This window comes from Perca flavescens, chromosome 7 (assembly GCF_004354835.1).
Source record: "Perca flavescens isolate YP-PL-M2 chromosome 7, PFLA_1.0, whole genome shotgun sequence".
Classification (NCBI taxonomy): Eukaryota; Metazoa; Chordata; class Actinopteri; order Perciformes; family Percidae; genus Perca; species Perca flavescens.
Window position 1 is genome coordinate 2,179,440 of NC_041337.1, and position 22,640 is coordinate 2,202,079.

General features: G+C 40.7%; 1 long non-coding RNA gene across 2 annotated transcripts in view; it reads left to right on the forward strand.

Annotated features, from left to right (window-relative positions):
- The first annotated feature begins 9,452 nt into the window (after window positions 1-9,452).
- The window catches only part of LOC114559325 (uncharacterized), a 31,193-nt gene continuing 18,005 nt past the window's right edge, over window positions 9,453-22,640 (forward strand). The window contains exons 1-2 of one of the 2 annotated variants that reach the window (XR_003693073.1): window positions 9,453-9,556; window positions 12,291-12,443. This is a non-coding gene — a long non-coding RNA (uncharacterized LOC114559325). The remainder of the gene's footprint in view (window positions 9,557-12,290; window positions 12,444-22,640) is intronic. The other variant, XR_003693074.1, reaches the window with a different exon arrangement.

Genomic DNA, 22,640 nt, shown 5'->3' on the forward strand with positions numbered 1-22,640 from the left:
TTCTTTGATTTCCGGTTTTGGGGGACTACTTTCTTATCGACAGCTAGAGAAATGAACAACAGATTCCTCAATTTTTGCAGGATGTGGATTTCCGAGCTGTTATCAAGGAGACGATGGGATGCTGTAGCTCAGGGTGGTGGACAGTGTCTCAGTGACCGTGATCCAGAAAGAGTGAACTGGTTGACAGATAGTCATAGATTGTGAACAGATACCTGTGTTTGCTAGGCCCATTTTGAACATTTTAGTTTTGGTGATGTGAGTTCTGTTAATTACTTTTATATTGTATAAGCTGCAGGTTTGTGTTAGCTGTCATGGAAAAGGTATTCTTACAGATGTGTTCCCAGTAATCAGGGGTGGGAGACAAGGCCAGATCAGTTTCCTACTTGATTGTTGGGAGTGTTATTGTTGTATTCAGGTTGGAAATCATTGTATGTAGCTGGGAGGTTAGTTTTTTGAAGTTATTAATTTTCATAAGTTCTTCTGTAAGCTGAGAGAGTTGTAATGTGTTGTTGGTAAGTCCAATGTTATCTTTAATTTTAAGTCTAAGTTGTTGATATTGAAGGAATTGTTCTCTCCCAACCCCATATTTCTGTGTGAATGTGTTAAATGACATGAAATGGTTGTTCTCAAATAGGTGGTGAAGGTGTGTGATTCTTTTTTGTGTCCATATGGAGAAGTAAAAAGGTTTGTTCTGTAACATGAACACAGTGGGGTGAACTTGTTTAATTCTAGTGATGATTTTGTGATTTGGTTGGTCAGAGGTGAATAGATGGTGATGCGTTGGTAGAAGTTGGATTCCTTGATTGATTGTGAGAGGAAGGGGAGATCTGCAGTTGGGATGTTTGTTTTGTTCCACTTCCAGCCACGGGTAATTGTGCTTGTGTATGTTGATCCATTTAACCAAGTACTGTAATAGATTTGCCAGGAAGTAGTGATTGACATTTGTCCCTCAAGCCCACCATGTGATTTTTTTATTGTGTAGTGTTGAGAGTGATATTCAGATTTTTTTGTTTTTTCAATAAAATTGTGTCGTTAATGATTGACTGCAGCTATTCTTCCGATGAGTGTGAGTGGGTGATTAGACCAGTGTTTGTATTTGTCTTTGAGGAGGGGAGTATAGTTGAGGGTGTAAAGCTCCGACAGCCTGGGGGAAATCTGACTCCCTACTTGATGTTGTCTGTGTGAAGGTGGAGGGAAGTGTCCTGAGCTCCAAAATCCCATGGGTCATCTGAGAGGGGTAGTAACATTGATTTATTCCAGTTGATAGTGTAATGTGAGACATGGGAGAATCTGTTGATGATATTTTGACAACCAGAATCTGATGAATGATATTTGGGGAGCTTTCACAGCGGTGTGGCCGTGGTTTTTCTACGGATTTATTAGTACAGTTAATCCCACCAGCAGCATGGTACTACTAATGATAGCCTCTGAGCCTGAAGTGTAACGTTGTTGATGCTGTCATGCACGCAGCGCAAAACTTCACAAGGGGCTGGAGGCAGCTGGTCTGTGTACGTTGTAGAAAATACACCGTTGTTTGAAGAGAAAAAAAAATTAATACAGATTTTGTCTACCTGAGCGGTGCGCCCGAGTAGAACCTATGTATAGGAAACACTGCTTTAATATTTCAATCTGATATCACCTTTGGGCTTGGGAGTGGCATGGTGTCTCTATAGCGCCACCTAATGAGTTTTAGCCTTTGACTGCATGTGTGACATCCTTTAATATACTCACAAAGTCAAATCAAAACAATGAAAACCTGTGAGCAATACGAGACTAGAGTGGTTTGGTTAATTTGTGTTCAGTGCCCCGTAATGTGTGGAAGGTCTTAATTTGGACACAGTTGCTTTGATCTTCACGAAAATTGGTACACACGTTGCTCTCATTATTATGGACATATTTCCAATTTACTTTTATTAGCTACACCCAAATGGAAGTTGGCCATTTTTAATTGTATGCTCTCAAGTTATTATTGTTTTGTAGTTTACCATCATATTATCTTCCTTTGTGGACTTTCATTTAAAGGTCCCATATGGTGAAAATGGGTTTTTATGGGATTCTGTGTGTCATATAGGCTCGGGGGTGTAAAGTAAAAGCTGTGAAAATGTGAAATCGCTCACTGCCGCCATTTGTCCACCCCACACAGAACTAGACCGCCTCCCAGCTAAACGGGCCAGTTAGAATTTGATGTATTTGCTTCGTAGAAACCGGGTAACCAATGGGTGTCGTGTTCCAAAATCGACTTAGACCCGCCCCCTTTTCTAACGTTCGCTTCATGCTGCTGAGAAGAATCCGAGAAGATGCGGGAGTCATGTCTTCCCAGAAAGCCTGCCATGACAAATGCATCATTCCAGGGTGGGAGTATGAAATACATCACTGCACTGCCTTCCAAAAGAAAAAGATGTCGCTGACAGGTGGATGGATTTTATTTTTGGAGACTTGCCTCAACCTGTGCCGAGTCAGGCTTTTCAGCTAGCTAGCTACTGTATCGCTATGTAGCTAGCTAGCTACTGAACTGCACATTTCTCACCGCAATTCTACTGAATCAGGGGCTATATGATGTCGTATCAAAACTACTGTTGATGAAAGGATCCATTCCCACTATTCAGGACCCTCTCCCAAGCATTGAAACTGTGAGTAGAAAACTATTTCATAACGTAGATTACTAACAGAGTTGATAATTTCGTTTTTCCTAATGGTTGGTTAGCTGGCTGGTTAGCTAGCTGGCTGTGGCACCACTAGCTAACATACGGTTTATCTGTGTGTGTGTTGGTGTGGGGGGGGGGGGGTGACTGTGCACGTTATAACTATATAACCTAGTTTGCTACTGAACTAACTAACGTTAGTGCTGTAGCTAAGTTAACTGTATAGTAACGTTTGCTACAGCAAACAACAGTGATGTTGTCTACTGTTATAGTTTGTTTGTTAATCAAGGGGCAGGAGGAAACTAAAGATATTGTTGGTGCTCTCGCCGGGTTCAAGTCCGTTTTTTAGGGGCAAAAGCGCCCCCAAGTCCCCGTGAGGCGCCAGCAGCTTTTTTGCTCCACCCTGCTATGAGACAGGACGCGCCACGGCTAGCAATTTGCAGCGTCTGATATACAGTATTTTCTTGGTGAAGGGAATCTGGCAAGAAAGTACACTAATACTATGTTATAAACGATATAAATAAATTATTACCTTATTGATATACATGACCGATTCTGTGCAATGCGTCCCCTGCTTGCCAACCCTTTTGATTTTTCTTTCTCTCTCCCTTCTGTCTTTGCAATATATGTTATAAGCTCTACATGTGATTAACCTAGGTAGTTACCTATTATTTATTATATTCACATATATCTGTATTGCATCTAACATGTTAAATACCTTCTTATACTGCACTGTTTGCACTGCCACTGTTTAGTGTTGTTTGAGTCATCCAAGTGCCTTTATTTGTCATTTATGTTATAGTAGATAGAGGACGCTACCTCATCAGATATACATATATATATATATATATACACACACACACACACACACACACACATATATATATATATATATATATTTCCTAACATATGTGAATGTATTCTTAGGGAGCCATTAGACCTGTTTCCCAGGCCAATACCTCCCGGAGTATTGGCTGCCAGACTGACCCCCTTCCTAAAAGATCTGTTGGAACCCAACTATCCAAGGACACTACTAAGACTCGGGTCAGAAGCAGAGGTTTGTGAAATTGAATTTTTGTAAATGTTAGTTTACCTGTTGTTGTATTTTATTTACATTTGTATTTATAAGCTGATAAGTCAAAAGTACCGTAATCATTTGAATGATTACTGGTAATAGTTATTCCCAAATTATATATCTATGGACCTTACAGTATATTCCCATTGCAGTTGAAAGAGGAGAAGAAAAAAGAGGAAACAAATATGGGAACCTTATCAGACAGTACATAATGTGGGCAGACATATAACATTGATCTTAGAGAGTGTATACCGATATATTGTCCTACACACTACATGATATGTATTTATGTATCATGTTTGTTATTACTGCTATTTCAAATGAGCCACAGTCTACATACTATCTGACTTATCTATTATTTAAAAAACTACAAAAATAAGTTTTGATCTGTGCCATTTGCTCAGGTAGCTTAGCACAGTGTGTAGACTTCTCTTTCTTTGTACAATGTATTGGAGTAATAAAATACACACCCATTACATAATTTGCATTGTTGTTGTTGCAGACTCTATCTCTCAGCATCCCACTTCAATGAGAATGCCAACCGGCCATAGTCAACAAGTGCTCTGGGAGATCCTGCCTTTAAACTGGCCTTCCCTAAAGCAAAGAAAGGGGGATAAAGCCTCAAATGAAGGAAAATTGAGCCAACATTCTGTAAGTAAATTATTACAACAACATGCAACATTAATTCAATTTTATTTTATTGATAGTGTCAAATCATAACAGAAGTTTTCTCAGGGCACTTCATGTAGAGCAGGTACAATCACAAACATCTACCAGAGCCGCATATTTTACATCAGAAGAGCAAACTATAATTCTACATAAATATGAAGAACACAGACACTATTTTACAGGCAAAACACAATACAGTCACTGCTTCCTAAAAAAAAAAGCAGATGCTGTAAACACGCAAATCACAACGCTTATTAATATCACTCAGTCAGGACCAAGATCTGACCATAATTACACTGTGCTTTCCATAAACTGCTTTAAACTATTATTTTAGTTGCAACCCCAACAGTGGTAAGATATCGTGAGAGCAAATAAATTATATAACAACATAATTCAAACCGCAAGACGTGGCTCAAGAAGCCGACAAATAGCCCTGTACGTAATTACCTCCGCTGAAAATCTATATCTTTCATAACAAGTGATCCACCGCCGTGATACACTAAACCCTGGGTTGAACCTGAAGTTACCTCGTTAATGCCAAATCTTGCGTCGTATTGCTATTGTTTTTATTAGCCATATTTCTATTATTATCTCTTCCTTTCTTGTTGATGAAAGTTTCTCTCTGCAAAATAATTAATTCATATGTTAAAATTATTTTACATTAAATATTTATTTCTGTAAAAATACAGATACAGTTCAGGTCAGGATCACTCTCTGTAGCGTACACACTTAAACTCGTTCATCCCGTACTGGCGATGACTTCTACTGTCAGCATTAGCTACTGATGCCCAGTGTATTGTAAAGCCTAGAGCGCCCTCTGCTGACATGCTGAGCTCAGCAGGAACAACCTCACCCATTCAAACACATGTACTCAAATGACCCTGTGACCAAACAGAGACACACACAAGTAATACAATAGTTTATTTATGTTTTGAGTCCTTGGGTTCTAATCAGTTCAAATATTAAAACGGGGGCTAATATTTGTCTGTCTCGTACAACACACCGGGTCACACATAGATTTAGTAAATTGCTAATAAACATTACATGTTAATAAATAAATTAAAACCTAATTCTTTCATTCCACAGGCTATGTGTTGTCCCTGACCCAGCACCTTTTACTGAAGAGCTGCAGAAGATCACCATTCCAGAGGATCTCAGCGCTGAGCCAGTCAGAGCTCAGGTTCTTGCAACTGTTATTATCAGACTACTTCTACTACAGTTCATATCACTACTGAACAGTAGGTTCTGTCCCAGCTTTCTGCCTGTTAAAAAGGAAGTTTCTCCTCGCCACTGTCACACCAAATGCTTGCTCTTGGGGTAATTGTTGGGTCTCTTTAAATAAAATTGAATTGAACATTTATATGCTTCTGTTGCCAATTGCTTCTCTGCTGTGGCCCTCACACGTCTTGGTGTTGTAAAACAGGAATTCAACCTCGGGCGGCATCCGCTCACAATGTCCACATGTGCACCTGTAGTAACATGAAACATCAACTGGAGCATGAAACAGGAAAAGTATGTCAATTGGTTTAATTCAATGAAAACAATTTGAATGCATTTGTAAACAAAAAATCACTTTAATACTTGATCTGGGTGTTTTCAAATATTTAGTACTGACTGGAGAATGTATAGGAACATTATGTTTGAACATTACATATGAACAACATTGCGAAGACCGAGGTAAGAACATTAATATCTGTAGTAATTTCTTTCATATTTGTAAATTCTGGTACATTTTATGAAACTACAAATAAGGTCATACTATATCGTTTACCGGCGGTCCCAGGGGACCTTCATGCTGCTGACACCGCTGCCGGCGGTGCACAGAGAGCCGGGGATAAGAGTAGGTGGGCGTGTGTCAGGTAACAGCGACTGTATGATGATAATAACATGAAAACACATCATTCACTCTAAGTGGTTTCTGTGACTTTCAAAGGTTTAAAACCCAAAAGAGGCCAAAATACACAGCCACCATATAACGTTAGCCTTAGCCCCGAATAGCCACATCACTCAAGACACACTTGTCTAACGTTAGCTGACTTTGTCTAAAGCCTTACATACTAAAATAAAAACACAATCAACTTACCACTCTGAAACGTCCTGCTGACCTCTTCTAAAAGAAATGAATTGGTCCTCTTCGCCTGAATCCTCTGAACTTGAGTATTCAGGCTCTAACTGGGGAGGTCTTGCAGATCCCGCTGCCATGTTCATAGTAGGATTCTGATTCCAGGCCGCATTCTATGTTTATCTGTGCTTAGCCAATCAGAGCGTTCTATGTTTATCTGTGCTTAGCCAATCAGAGCGTTCTATGTTTATCTGTGCTTAGCCAATCAGAGTGTTCTGCTCTTTAGTTGTGGGCTGAACATTCCATCCAGCAGGGAATCCAAGCGTGTGTGGGAGGGGAGAAAAAGGGCTCCCAGAAAAGTTTGGGAAAATCAACCCAACTCTTTTTTTGGGGTAACACTATTAAATTAATGTCTAATAGACACATATAAACGATACAAATATAAGTTTAAGTGTCACCATATGGGACCTTTAATAATCTTTGTCTGACATTTCATATTCACTCTTTGTATTTTCTGTGACTGAATGTGGTTTTAAATCTGTTGAGGTCTGTTGAGACTGAAAGTAAAGACTCTGATGATGATGATGTTTTCCAGTGATGAGCGATGTGACAGTTACCAAGGCTTCGTATCACTTTCTTCAAAAGCCAACTCCCTTTATACCTTCGCCTCGATAACCCCCGCGTCTACTATGCCCTCTTCTGCCGTACAGCAACACCAGTTACCGTCAGCGGAGCGGATGTTTTTGTCTATATTAAAAGGAGTTATTTCAGATACTTCCCTGTTTGTTAGTTTATTAGAGAGACACACATGCCTGTATTAAAGGGCCCTCGGCCGGGTCAGGGAACCTGGAGGCGAGGCAAGAGGCTTTGATTAACACCCTACACCTCACGGACTTTTAACCCCCTGTGTATGAAAAACACTGCCCGAGGGGATCTTTACAACCAAATGATTTTTCTTAAGTACTCATGGTTTAAGGCTGCTCCTCCCAGGATCACCGAAGGTTCCACTGCGTTGGAAATGCACTCCGCTGAGAAATAACAGGAGGTCTGACTGTCAAGATTGGTTCCCGCCGGGCTGCAACTCACCACGGGTGGTTAAAGAGGAGTCTGAGCTGTCCCCCGTGAGGGTGTCCCCCGCCCATACGGCAGGGGAGGAGAAAAAAGAGAAAAAGTCTTCCAAAAAGGCACAAAAGATTCACGAGGTTTTTGGTTCCTAGCTCAACACGAGTTCAGGTATTTTTATTTTATTTGAAGCAGAGAGTTAAAAAAGCAAATAAGCTAAATTGAAAGAAAATGAAAAATGCACTAAGTCCCTAACAGAGTAAGTTCAATGAAAAATTCCTCTAAATGCTGAGATACTTAAATCCTTGCCTCCGAAGCACAAAATGCCCCAAAGTCCATTTCCTGTCAGCGAAGTACCCCTATTTATGAACATATACTGACTGGTTCACTCCCCCAGGCACAGAAAGGTTTGTTTCACCATTTCATATGACCTTATAGGGTACCACAATTTAATGCAGATACAAGTCAGAAGACACGTGTAGGAAATTTCACATGTGACAATGTTTCTTATCTATGCATTACACAATCCAACAGCCCAGTTCAGGACCAGGTCATTGCAAATACAGCCCTATGCATTACACAAGCTAGCGATAATGCATTTAAATCATATATGACTGCCTGACTCCCCTCTCCAAGCAAATGCAGGTACAAGACAGTATTATTTACGAGTGCATATGTTTCACATTAAATCCCCATCCTTCTCTCTCATACATGAACTCAGTGCTCCACACAAACTTTTCCTCTTTACAGCTGCAGTGTCATTCTCTGGCAGACATTTTTCTAAGCATGTTTCTAAGCAAGTGAATATACTCATGGCACTAACATAGTTTTAGCTGTTTTTGGTTTAATACATGTCTAAGCAGTAATATAGTTGTAGCTGTTTTTGGGTTAATACATTTCTAAGCAGTAATATATGTTTAGCTGTTTTAGGGTTTTCAACTGAACCTCCGTTCAACACCAGCGCTAAAGAATGATGGAGCAGCAGGGAACAGACCAAGTCAAACAGCAAACAACTGATTTATTCATCTGACTTGTAAATTAATGTCAATTATTTTATTTTAAACTTCTTGAAATTTGAAACAAATAAATCCTTACTCATACAAAGAAGCTTGTGCTCGGTCCTGGACGTAGCAGCAGACTGGATTTCTGGATCCCTTCAGTTCTCTGAACAGAATAAATGAAATAAAACGAGGCCTCATGCTGATTATTTGGGACTTGATTTGGTGGATTTATCCTTCCTGCCATTTCTATGTTTAAACTCCTTGATAAGAGAATGTTTCCATCCACTAAAAGTGCTGACAGACTCGGATTATTATTCTAAGTGTCTGACAACATTACCTACAGAGATAGAGCTTTTTGTTAAAGAGTAAGATCTTTTTTGTTTAACATGAAACAGCCCTGAAGTCCCCATCACCAAACCCACCAGACTCCATGTAGATAATCAGGACTTTTAGCGTGTATAGAGCCAGCATATTTCCACATGTAAATGGGTGAATTAAGGGTTTATTTCAACCAAACCAGAGTGGTGATTGTTGGAATAGTGGAAAGATGAACCAAGACGGCTTTTGATTGTTTTATTTATTTTCTGTCCACTTTGAAATAAGTGTGTTTAATAATCATAACATTTCTGTTTTAATTAAATATAGTCTGGTGAAAAAATAAATTAAAATGCTCAAAATGAATCTATATTCTTTAATTTTTCCATATACTTCTACATTGTTTTAGTCATTAAAATGCTGTACATTATTTAATACTCAAGTAAAGTACAAGTACCTCGAGTTAAGTACAGTATTTGAGTAAATGTTCTCATGCCAGTCCACCACTAACTGATTAATAAACTGAATGTTTATCTGTTGTTTCCCTTTCTGACCTCCAGGTGGTGACGTTCTTTCATTGTAAACTTTTAATCTGAAAAACCCTGACTTGGAGGAAACAGGAAGTCTTGTTGCTTCACTGTGATGTGTGGCTGGCGGCGGGATAGCTGTGTTGTTTGTTATTAGTGAGTTTTAAGAAGACAGGGCTCCAGGTAAACCCGCACACACTCAGGTAAACACTTTAATAACTGTTCTTTTACACGGCAGTCAGAGAGAATAGAAATCAGAGCTGCGCATGCGTTCGCTTCCCATTTGGCAGTTATTAAGGTTCAGGGAAACAGAACTTCCATTCCTGAGCAACTGTCTGCTCCGTTTGTTGCTCCTCTATAGCTCGGTGGACTCGGTGTGATTCGTGGCTGAAGTTGTAACGTTGCATTTTTCATTTGGTTCGGTTTACGTCACACTGCACTTTGTCAAACGCAGCAAACACGTCACATGGTGGAAACAGTCGCTTGTTGATTGGACAGAATATCAGAGGGAAACTCGCCCACTCTTCTGCTATCAGAAATAATGAAGCAACACTGAATTTATCAGAATCAGAATCAGAAAGGGTTTTTATTGCCAAGTACGTTTTTTAACACATACAAGAAATTTGTTTTGGTGTTGTTGGTGCACATCACACATTCTCTAAATGTAATAAACAATATAAGTATAGGTATAAACAATATAAGTATATGTACACAGTATGTATTAAATTAAAAATAAAGATAGAAATAAAATAAAATAAATAAATAAAGAGCAAAGAGCATTACAGCAGAGAGAGAACAGTGGCATGAAGAGCCAGGTGGAGAGTCAGGGTGGTTTCCGGGCCTTGTTAATAAGGCTAGTGTCAGCCACAATCTTTCCAGGACGCTTCAGAGTACTGGTGGCGTAAAGGTCCTGGAGCGGCGGCAGATTGCAGCCAATCACCTTCTCTGCAGACTGAATGACACGCTGCAGTCTGCCCTTGTCCTTGGCTGTGGCAGCAGCGTACCAGATGGTGATGGAGGATGTGAGGATGGACTCAATGATGGCTGTAGAAGTGCACCATCATTGTCTTTGGCAGGTTGAATTTCTTCAGCTGCCGGAGGAAGTACATCCTCTGTTGTGCTTTCTTGACGAGGGAGCTGATGTTCAGCTCCCACTTGAGGTCTTGGGAGATGGTAGTTCCCAGGAAGCGGAAAGACTCCACAGTGTCAATTGTGGAGCCACAGAGGGTGATGGGGGCAGGTGGGGCTGGGTTCTTCCTGAAGTCCACAACCATCTCCATTGTCTTTAGAGCATTGAGATCTAGATTGTTTAGGTTGCACCACTTCACCAGGTGGTCAGCCTCCGACCTGTAGGCGGACTCGTCTCCATCAGAGATGAGTCCGATGAGGGAGGTGTCGTCCGTGAACTTCAGAAGCTTGACGGACTTGTGACTGGAGGTGCAGTTGTTGGTGTACAGGGAGAAGAGCAGAGGCAAAAGAACACAGCCCTGAGGGGATCCGGTGCTGATGGTCTGTGAGTTGGAGACGTGTTTCTCCAGCTTCACATGCTGCTTCCTGTCAGACAGGAAGTCAGTGATCCACCTGCAGGTGGAGTCAGGCACACCAAGCTGGGAGAGCTTTTCCCGGAGCAGAGCCGGGATGATGGTGTTGAAGGCAGAGCTGAAGTCCAAAAACAGGATCCTGGCGTAGGTCCGGGTGCCGGAGGATGTAGTGTAGGGCCAGGTTTACTGCATCGTCTACAGACCTGTTGGCTCTGTAGGCAAACTGCAGGGGGTCCAGGAGGGGGTCGGTGATGGCTTTGAGGTGTGAAAGCACAAGGCGCTCAAAGGACTTCATAACCACAGAGGTCAGGGCGACGGGTCTGAAGTCATTAAGTCCTGTGGTCCTTGGCTTAAGGTAAGGTCTTGGGTTTTCTGGTTCTGCTTCAGTGTTTCTAATATTTTTGAAGAAGGTGAACAATGTGAGCAGCTGACAGTGTGTTGCCTAAACAGTGCAACAGTATACCCTGTAACACAATGTTGGCTGTATCATTAAATGTCTTATTCTTTTGTTGTGTTAAAGAGGAGTTGGAGCAGAGTGTCTGTTAAAACCTAGACCACAGTTTTGAGGTAACTGTAATCTTAATGTAAGATGACTCTCTAGAAAAGACGAATGTAATCTCCTGCTGAGAAACGAGTTTCAGGCATTCACATTTATTGGGGGAACTAACCTGCACACGTAATCCCTTAAATCAGATATTTAAGTCCGTAAACTGTGTGAAAGGTTGAAACTGCAGGCTAGTAAATGCTCTGTTTTTGGTCCACTTCCTGTGTTTGGGTCGGATCGCGGTCCCACCTGAACCGGGACCTCCGTTTTCAAACGGACCAGAGTTCTGGTGTTTGATCTGGACCCAAGTTCAGATGAGCTTTCACACCGTCCGTAGCAGAGGTATTTTGACAACAGTAAAGTTATTAGTGTAAGTTAGCACACCTAAACAGCGTAGTCTGAGTGAGACAGGAAGACAGCTGTCTCTGAGATGACATTATATTTGGCCTTCTGTAGAAGTGGTGAACTTACAGCTCGCTGCAGTTTAATCAGATATAGTGTGTAGCTTTGGTTTGATATCTAGTGTCGGCAGAATCCCTTTTCATTGAGTTTCCTGTTAGTGAAATGCTCTGAGTGAATTTAAGCTGGGCTTTTATTGTGAAGGGTAGACACCAAAAAGCCAGCGTTATGGTAGTGTTTTTTTTTACCTTTAGATTTATTCCCAGTTTAATATAATGCTGTTTTCTCCAAACTACTCCGAGTTCATGTTGTAGCGAGGAAGGAGATGGACCAGTTTTCCAGCCGCTGCTTTGAGTTGTCAGCCTGTTGTTTTAGTTGTGTGTGGATGGGAGGAGAACAAGAGGAGACAGCAGCTCCTGAATATCTCTGCGTGCTTTGATTTGTGCTGAACAGAATCCAGAGTGAGTCCAGCAGCCCCAGTGGAGATCTGCTGGATTTCAGGACCAGAGAGGAATGGAGGAGGACAACCAGAACCTGGAGCAGCGGAGCAACCAGGTCCCCAGAAGACAAGCAGGAGACTGGGACTCTGATAGCAGCCATGTTCAGGTCAGTGTTCAGGACACAACAACCACTCTAAAGAAACAGGGGGCTATTTCACAAAACCTAGAAAGCAGATTAGGCCGGGGTTACCCAGGTATCCTGGATCTATTAAGCCTTGACTTGGTTTCACGAAAGCAGAGGCAGATAACTTACCATGGAGATTTATTCTGCGCAGCTATCCCAGGGATGCACCGATCTGACTTTTTCAGTCCCGATACCGATGCCTGGGCTTTGTGTATCTGTCGATACCCGATACCAGGGGCGTAGGAATGAGTTTAACATTGGGGGGTACACATATTGGAAACCTGACAGATCCGTTAATGGTTTGAACAGAAATATGTCATAAAAACTACACTGCAAAACATTCACCAACACACTTTATTCTACTAAAAAGATACATTTGTAAAGATAAAGGAAAACACATGAATGGCAGTAATTCAGTGATAAATATCAAATCAATTCTTTAATTGCAGGCCTAATCATCCAGTTTTGTAGATTAATAAATAACATATATTGATATTCAAATTCAAATTTTCTCAATAAATTTTCTTTTCTTAGTTGTAGCTTATGCCTCAATGAACAGATGCATGCAAAGGTTAAGGTGAAAGGCAAAAACAAATAACATATAACCATATATATAAATAATATTAACATATAAACCAACTTGTTTTAACTCTTGAATGTGATATCCTTCCACATTTCCAAGGTATAGGTAAACGAAAAAGACATTAGAATGGATGTAATGAACTAATAAATATCAATTCTTTGTACAGTCCTGCATTCAATCATTTGCGTGCCGTGATTATTTCAGTGTCAAACGTGTGCCATTTGCAGCCACGAATTGCTTTCAAATTGACTTCTTGTCCAGTAAGTCAAGTTTATCCTGATGGACATGACAAACAGCAACATGGTTAAGTCTGTTTTGAGTCATTGTGGAACGGAGCCAAGTTTTGAGCATGCGGAGGACACTAAAACTTCTCTCTGCCTCAGAGGATAAAACAGGGACTACCAAAAGCAACCTGACCAGGTTTTCCACTTGCCCAAATAGTCTACGTACCTCTACAGGCAATCCACGAATGATCCCTGCAGCCTCTGCACTGTTGCTAAATGAGTAGTTCAAGCGAAACAGAAAGCTGCACTGAAAGTGACTTTCTGGGTATTTCTCAATGACTGCAGCATCAATCTCTCCACTCAGAAGTGTCTCTTCCAACTTTTGCAAAGTCAGCAAGTCATCCTGGTTAAATAGCTCACTGAGCTGTGCAGCTACAGTATCCAGGACTTTAAAGAATTCCCCTCTGTAGTGGTCCTTGGCACTTTTAGGCTGATGTGCCTCAGCTCCTTCAATGAAACGTTTTGGGGGTGGTCTGGTCTGTGGAATGGTAATGGACTTAACACCTAAAGACAGAACCACAGCCGTCGCCTCTTCAAACAGAGTTTTGAAACTTGCCTCATCTCTTTTGGCCTTGAGTGAGGTCCTAACAACTTTGACAGCAGCCCTTATGCCAGCAATGGTTTCAGTTTTCATCTCTTCTGAAAAGAGATGTTCAGGCATTCAAGCTCACAAATCACTGGTGAGGCAAGGATGAGACCAAAAACTGTTTTGCCTTTCCTAAACTACCCTAGCAGGCCATTAGCAGTAGATGCAGTATTTGAGGCACCACAAGCCATTGGGACACAGGGGTTTTATTGCAGTGCATGATGGATTATCTGCATGTGCTATTGCTGCATGGATCGCCTTAAACTTCTCTGAATGAGACAAAAGGACTCCAAGCTGGTTGACCCAATCCAATGAGTCTCTGATCAGAACAGAGGCTAAGCAAGCTTTCTGTGTGATGAAATTAGTACAGTGGGCCCCACAATGAACATTAAGTGCTAGTGGCTGCTCTTGTTTTATTAGTTCCTGTGCACCAGCATGCTTCCCAGCCATATCAGCTACCCCGTCATAAGTTTGACCTCGTAAACCATGCCTTGGTAAGTTTAATCTCAGCAGAACATCTTGAACTACTCCAGCAAAGCATTTTCTTGTTGTATCAGAAACATAATACAAACCAATGAACTCTTCATGGGGCTTCAGGTCATTGTCAACATAACACAGGCAAATACTTTCTTGTTCTTGCCCGGAAATGTCTTGTGTTCCATCCATAATAACTGCATACTGAAGAACTGGTAGATCTCTGATTGTATCAGCTATTTCACTAACAATATTGTTGCTCATTGTAGACAGAATTTCATTCTGGATCTGTGGACTTATGTAGTCTTTCTGGAACCTCTGCAACCATTTGGCTAAAAGAACATCATCCTCTGCCTTGTCTTTCAAGAGCTGATAAAAATGACTGTTTTCATCCTCATGTCCTCTCAAGGCCTGTCCCTTTCATGCCACATATTTGATTGAACTCACAATTTTCCCCAGACAATGCCTGTTGTCTGCTTGTTGATTTGCCAAAACACTGGACAACTGTGCATTTACAGGATGATTTTCTTGTGCAGTCGCAGAGACAGCGTGACGGTGTGTATGACTACTTTGATGTGCTTTACATTTTTCAATAGGTTTTTTCCAATTTTTGAATCCAGAAGTGATAAAGGCGGGCTCTGATTTTACAGCAAATGGTGTGAGTTTGTCCTGGTAAATTCTTATGCAACAAAAACACCAACCCCCCTTCTGCACTGCATCATCATGTAGCCAGGGAAAGTCCTTGTACCACCGCTCTTGGAAGGAGAGAGTTCTGTCCCCTGACTTCAGTGTCTCTCAGCTGTCTGTCCCTGCTCTGAACACCCTAAAAGGAAAACAGTCACAATGTCACACAGTGTGACGAGACTGCAGTTACTACAAGCACCCCAACCCTAACCCATTAAGGTTAGGTGAATAAGGTATAGTATGGATGGGAAAGCTAGTGCAATATTAAAATCATGTTTGTTATATTATTGTTTAAGTGAAACCGTGTTCACTTCTTATCATGTTCAAACCTTCCTCTCATGATCAAAAAACTAAAATCACCTCACTCTTCATATAACACCTACCTGCAGCTCTGCAGTGCTGGCTCTCCCTGCATCACCCTCACCACTGTTAATTTCCAGCTGAACTTCATCTGATCTCTAATATGAAAGCAGTTGAGATGAATAAGGTATAGAAAAATACTGATGGGAATGTCAAGAACAAGCGAAAAACACACAGACAGACTGACTCCTTTCCAGATGTGGGAGATGTGTAACGTGTGTATGTATATGTGTGTGTGTTTATATATATATATATATATATATATATATATATATATATATATATATATATATATAAACGTCTCATCTGATCAATTACAGTAGTAGTGTTACTGTGGAGAGTAAAACAATCTATAATATAGACCTAATGTAATGAGTTAGTTTACAATCTTACCTGTCTTTATATCTCGGGTCCAGCAGGGTGGCAAATACATATAGGGGTTCATCTTCCACAGTGTTGAAGTGTTTGTTGACAGCTTGAAGCAGGGTTTTAGTATCTGCATCGCCTTTTTTAGCCAGGATGCGTTTGAGGACGGTGACAGCTGGAATGATGTCGGCAGTCAATGAGCTTACTTTCCTTGTTAGCTCTTCAAATGGTGCCAGAACAACGTTTTTTTCTAGCAAACCCCACTGGTTAGCGGTCAGTGTACTGGGCTGGTCATGGTCAGCAATGTAAGCACAGAGGACTCTGTCATCAAGTAGGTACTATTCCACCTTGTTGTGACGTCTTTAAGATGCATTTGCATCTGGAGCTGGATATCTTGCAGCCGTGAATATGTAAGTGGAGAATGGTTAAAATGTCCCACAATTTGTCTACCGATTGCAATGGCATCGCTCACACTCCGTTGTGACAGTAGTCCCTCATTGACTACAAGCTGCAATGTGTGAGCGAAGCAGCCTAAGCTCTGCATCCCCCATGTTGTCCATGGTCTTTTCCATGTTCCTTGCATTGTCCCTGAGCATGTCATGTACTTTATTCAAAGGAATGTGCCACTGGTCAAGCATCTCCTTAATTGCAGCCGAAATGGTATCGCTGGTGTGTGAACGTTTTTTTTAGCTTGAAGCTCATTGTCTTTATATCTTTAATCTCTTTTGAGATGTGTTCGCACACTTTTTTTGTACAGTTCTGGCAGTGCGGTCTCTGTAAAATACTTGCGTGATGGAAGAGAGTACCTTGGCTCTAAGTATTCCAGTAGGTGACGGAAGCCCTCGTCTTCAACGGCCGTGTTTCTTCTTTACAAATAATGTGTTACACTTGCTCAAACTTCCATAAGAAATTGCTGCTCACTCTGTGTAATGTACGCAAAACACGTATTCTCCATTTAAGCATCAGTAAACCTGTGAAGCCGTGAACGCTTATCGATCCAAATTACTTCAGCACGGCTGGACCTAGTCGCTCCTCCTCAGCCTGGCTCTGCCGTCGTGAAACGCACAATGCCAGGATGCTCTGATCAGAGCATTGCTTAATTGGTTATCCTGGATTTATATATTCTACTTTTGTGCAATACCCCTCTAGTTGGAAAAAAACTAAATACCACGTTAACAACACGTTGATTTCATGTAATTCTGAGCCATTTGGTAACTTGCCAACAAACCATTTATGTAAGCCTGAGGGGGGAGGGGGGTGTTAGTGCCTAACACTATTTAACATGCTACTATCATGATACCTAGGCTACATTTACACTACTATGTTTAGTTTTTAAAATGACTATCTTTTGCTACGTTTATACCTCACGTCCACACTACTGAGGTTAGAAGAGCCCGATGGCTTCCATAGTAACATGTCTGCAACCAGAACAACTTTACCTTCATTTTGACATCCAATTAATGTATGTATTCAAAAAGGTTTGAATGGGATTTAAATGTTGAAAAATGCCCAGAATGTATGAATGGTAGGGCTGCAGCTATCAATTACTTTAGGAATCAAGTACTCTACAGATTATTTCATCATTTAATCGAGTAGTTTAATTTAAGAAATAAATTTAGCACAAAAAGTAAGGAAATTTGTGGTTGGTAGATTATTTCTCTGTGGTAACAATGCTTCTTGGCAATACATCTTATACCATTAGTAAGCCTGTTTAGTTCCCTTTCAAATGCTGCCCCATTTGTAAGGAAAATGCATTTTTTGGATTTGTGGGTTGCGCCCATGAAAAATTTGCTAAATCTTCTCTGCCAGTGCCAAACAGCTTATTCTTCCATTGACTCGATTAGTGTTTGGTGGATTGGATGATTGAAGTTTGAAGAAACAAGACATATTGGCAATTTAACAATTTATTCATTTCACAAACAGGAGCCTCAGTAGTGTGTGGAAGAACCATACACAGCCACAACAGCTTGGCACCTCTTCCTCATGCTGGTCACCAGCCTGGTCACACACTGCCGTGGGATGGCCTCCCATTGTTCAACCAGCATTTGTTGCAAGTCAGCCAACGTGGTTGTGTTGGTCACTCTGGCATGAACAGCACGCCCAAACTTATCCCACAAGTGTTCAATGGGGTTGAGGTCAGGACCGCTGGCAGGCCATTCATCCTCTCCACTCCCACATTCTGGAGGTAGTTTCTGATAAACCCTGCCCTGTGGGGGCGAGTGTTTTCATCTTGGAGGTAGGGCTGAACGATTAATTGCATTTGCAAAAATATCGCAATATGTTAAAATTAGGGCTGTCAATCGATTAAAAAAAATGAACTAATTAATTGCACAATTTGCTGTAATTAATCGCGATTAATCACTTTAAATTGAGACTGAAGCTTGTAATAATGGATATTTAAATGCTTAATCACTTAACTTTGCAAATATGAAGAAAAAAACAAACAAGGAAAGGTTCTGCTAAGTTCAGAATGTTTAATATCTTTCAGAACAACAGCGGCAACAATTTGGCTTCTATCTTCTAAACTGACCTTTGTTGAGCTGAAATGAAGACCGATTCAGCAACTGCACGGCCTATTTCTTGCTTAAAATGTTTTCAGAAACACGTTTCAGTGAACTATTTTAGTACAATATGAGATCGTATTCTGAACGGCCGCCATGACAGTCTGGCTCTCAATATCCGGAGAAAACAAACCCATGTGACGCGTTCGTCCAATCAGCTGCCGGTTTTCATTACTTGGGCAACAATACAGAGTAGCGGCGCCTGCTGTTATGTAGACGTATTACGTTTCTCAGCCGCCACATGAAGTAAACCGACACAGCTGCGTTAATTTCGTTAATTTTTTTTAACGAGTTAAATATTAAAAAATTAACGCAAAAATTAACGCGTTAATTTTGACAGCCCTAGTTAAAACGCGATTTCCTAATCGCAAAGGCTGCGATTTGGTTACGTGACTCGCAAGAGCAAATCAGTTTGCACTGCAGAGAAAGCATCAACTTAGCACGCTAGCGCTATGCCGTACCTTGAGCTGATTTCTGTCATTCAAACAACTCTTGAGTTGTAGTTTAAAACTTTTACAGCCATTTTAATAAAATAAAGGGTTTTATTTGGGTTTGAGTCCATACATGCAGTTAATGGATACAGGCACGCAGAACTGAAGGCTCTAATTAGCGGTTAGCTCCAGTTATCTAGCTAGCTCCGTTATAAAGCTATGGCGCAGAGGAGACTGCCACTGAGAGGGGTAACAATCAGACTCTGATAAATGATGTTCAGGGAGCTTTCACTGCAGCGTGGCCGCTGTGTTTCTATGGTTTTATTATTTATTATTACAGTTAATCCCACGGCAAGACCAGCAGCAACTAACGTAACGATAGCCTCTCTGAGCTAGTGCAACGTTGATGCTGTCATGCACACGGCACGCAACTTCATGAGGGGGAGGGGCTGGAGGCACCTCCTCTGTGTGAGCTGTAAAACAATACACTGTTGTGTGTATATACTGTGTGTGTGTATATATATATATATATATATATATATATATATATATATATATATATATAGACAGTTAAGTAAAAATATAGTATATACAGTATATATACTATATTTTCACTTAACTGTCTAGTAAAGTTAAAAGACAGTGTTTAAAAAGGGCAATCCACATGTTTACATATGTTTATTACAGTAAATAATAATTAAATAATCTAAATACTACTAAGTGTGGTAAAGCCACATATTTGTTTTTATATTTCTGCAATCTGCACTTTAGTTTGTGTGATTTGTTTCTGACTTTAATATGAATGTTTACACCAGGCTTGGTCAGTGCTACTCTGATTGAAGTAGTTAAATAAAAGATTTCATTCATATAAATTCATGCATCACCTAATGGACCTTTTTCACAGCAGCCATTTGGACTTGTCATGGTAGGAGAAGCACAGCTGAAATTGATAACCTTAACGATGGCTCAATTCCATCAAGTCTCCCAGTAAGCCATTTCAGTGAGTCAGCATGCACAATACCAGGACCTCTCCTAAGTGGAATGCAGCCATCGTTAATGGGTTTGAATACACTGTGCTTTTCCTACTATGACACGCCAAAATGTCTGCCGTGAAAAAGCTCTATTTCATCATCATATACAGGCCTGGCCTCCAGGAAAGAAAAGTTTGTTTAATCTATCTAATTGTGTTTTGTTCATACTAAACAATGATTTATTGCTTGTCTTTGTTGAATAATACAGAAGACAAAGAGCTTAAAAAATAATCGCATATTAAATCGCAATTGCAAAATTGGTGAAAGAAATCGCAATTAGATTTCTTTTCCAAAATCGTTCAGCCCTACTTGGAGGTCCCAGACTGTGGAGATATGGGATTGCCACTGGTTGCAGAATCTCATCTCTATATCTCTCTGCATTGACATTGCCTCCAATGATTACAAGCCTCGTTTTTCCAGTGAGGGAGATGCAGCCCCACACCATCACACTGCCTCCACCAAAAGGTGTAACTCTATCGGTGCAGCAATCAGCATAGCCTTCTCCACACTTTGACCCTATGATTCAACTGCCGTAGGCAGAATCTGGACTCATCACTGAACATAACGTTCCTCCACATGTTCAAGTTCCACGTGTTGCCAACACCAGCACAAACGGGCCTGACGATGAAGGGCTGTTATGGCAGGAAGTGCCCTATCCAGATCAGTCAAACACGGCCGATTCTTGGAGCAGACACATACGGACTGTAGCAGTACTTACAGTAGTAGGGCCCATGCTCACAGGTGCTGCCAATCAGGTGCTAATCAGGCACCTGATTGGCAACACCTGGGGGTACCAGAAGCTCAAAACAAGTGTCAATAGCAACAGCAAAATAACCTTTTTGGCAATGGCAGAGAAGATTTGGCAAATTTTTCTTGGGCGCAGCCCACATACTCAGCGCTGCTGCTCATCCCACAAATGCACGTTCCTTTCAAATGGGGCACCATTTGAAAGGGAACTAAACAGGCTTTCCAACGGTATAAGATGTTTTGCCAAAAAGCATTGTTACCACAGAGAAATAATCTACCAACCACAAATTTCCTAACTTTATTTCTTACCTGATTACTTGATTTAAATGATGAAATAATCGGTAGAATACACGATTCCTAGAGTAATCGATAGCTGCAGCACCACCATTCATACATTCTGGGCATTTTTCAACATCAAACCTTTTTGAATACATACATTAATTAAATGTCAAAATGCAGGTGAAGTTGTTCTGGTTGCAGACATGTTACTATGGAAGCCATCGGGCTCTTCTAACCTCAGTAGTGTGGACGTGAGGTATAAACGTAGCAAAAGATAGTCATTTTAAAAACTAAACATAGTAGTGTAAATGTAGCCTAGGTATCATGATAGTAGCATGTTAAATAGTGTTAGGCACTAACACCCCCTCCCCCCTCAGGCTTACAGAAATGGTTTGTTGGCAAGTTACCAAATGGCTCAGAATTACATGAAATCAACGTGTTGTTAACGTGGTATTTAGTTTTTTTCCAACTAGAGGGGTATTGCACAAAAGTAGAATATATAAATCCAGGATAACCGATTAAGCGATGCTCTGATCAGAGCATCCTGGCATTGTGCGTTTCACGACGTCAGAGCCAGGCTGAGGAGGAGCGACTAGGTCAAGCCGGGCTGAGGAGGAGCAGGCTTTCCAACGGTATAAGATTTATTGCCAAAAAGCATTGTTACCAAAGAGAAATAATCTACCAAACACAAATTTCCTTACTTTTTGTGCTAAGTTTACTTTTGCTTTACAGTAAACAGCAATAGCAAATATACCAAAAAAAAACAAAACGAAAAAGCAACCTTTTGTATTGCCTAAATTGCATACAATAACAGGGATATAGGCTAATATTTTTAAGCATGAGCAGCATGAGCCACCAAGACCCTTATTCTGTTGGCAGAAGTACATTTTTGGTGGCCTAAATGTAAACATTTTAAGCCCCCTTCCCCTTCTGGCCTCTGGCTCTTTGCACTGGATATGTAACAGTTGTTCACTAAGCCGAGGGTAAATGTGATTAGTAGCAAACTAATAAAACAGTTTGATTACAACCCGGAAGCTTTCGGTTTAGCTTGTTTGTAAAACATTGCTATTGGCAGAGTAGCATGCTGTAGGCTAGTTGTGTAAAACAACGCGGTGGACAAGAGCACGGACGTTAGTTAGCCTACCTTGTGTCAGGTTCGCTCCGTGGAATGGATGTTTTCTACTGCGATGATGTAGCAGCACGTTTGCAGCTTTAAATGATCCCAAACTTTCTGTCGTTTTCTCCTGTCTGTCTCTTCTCTTAACCCCTCACTATTTTCGCTGTCTGCCTTCATTTTGTAATCTGCACCGTCAGTCTTGTGTCCAGCCCGATGTGTGCTAGTAATAATCATCCGTGCGATAACACAGTGAGCCGTACGTTAGTTACATCTATTAAACAAAGCTTTGAGGCTAAGAATTTTGCATCGAGGATTTTTAGTAATCAAATTATTCGAGTTACTTGAAGAATTGTTTTAGCACTAATGAATGGTTTCTGTTATTTTAAAGTTACCATGGAATTTCTAACTGAAAGTAAAACTGAAGAGTGTGCAAATGTTTTAGTTTTTAAATTGTTCCCATTCACTTGAATGGGGAGACTTAACTGAAAAATTTAGAATATTTCAGAACTTATGAAAGTTATGAAGAGTACATTTGCTTCCTTAATAACATGTCTGCCACCGGCACATATTTTCATAAATTATTGTATAATAATATAAAAAAAAATTGTGAGTGAGAGCAAGTCCAGGGTTTAAAGAAGGTTGTTCACTAACTATTCAATTCAATTCAATTCAATTT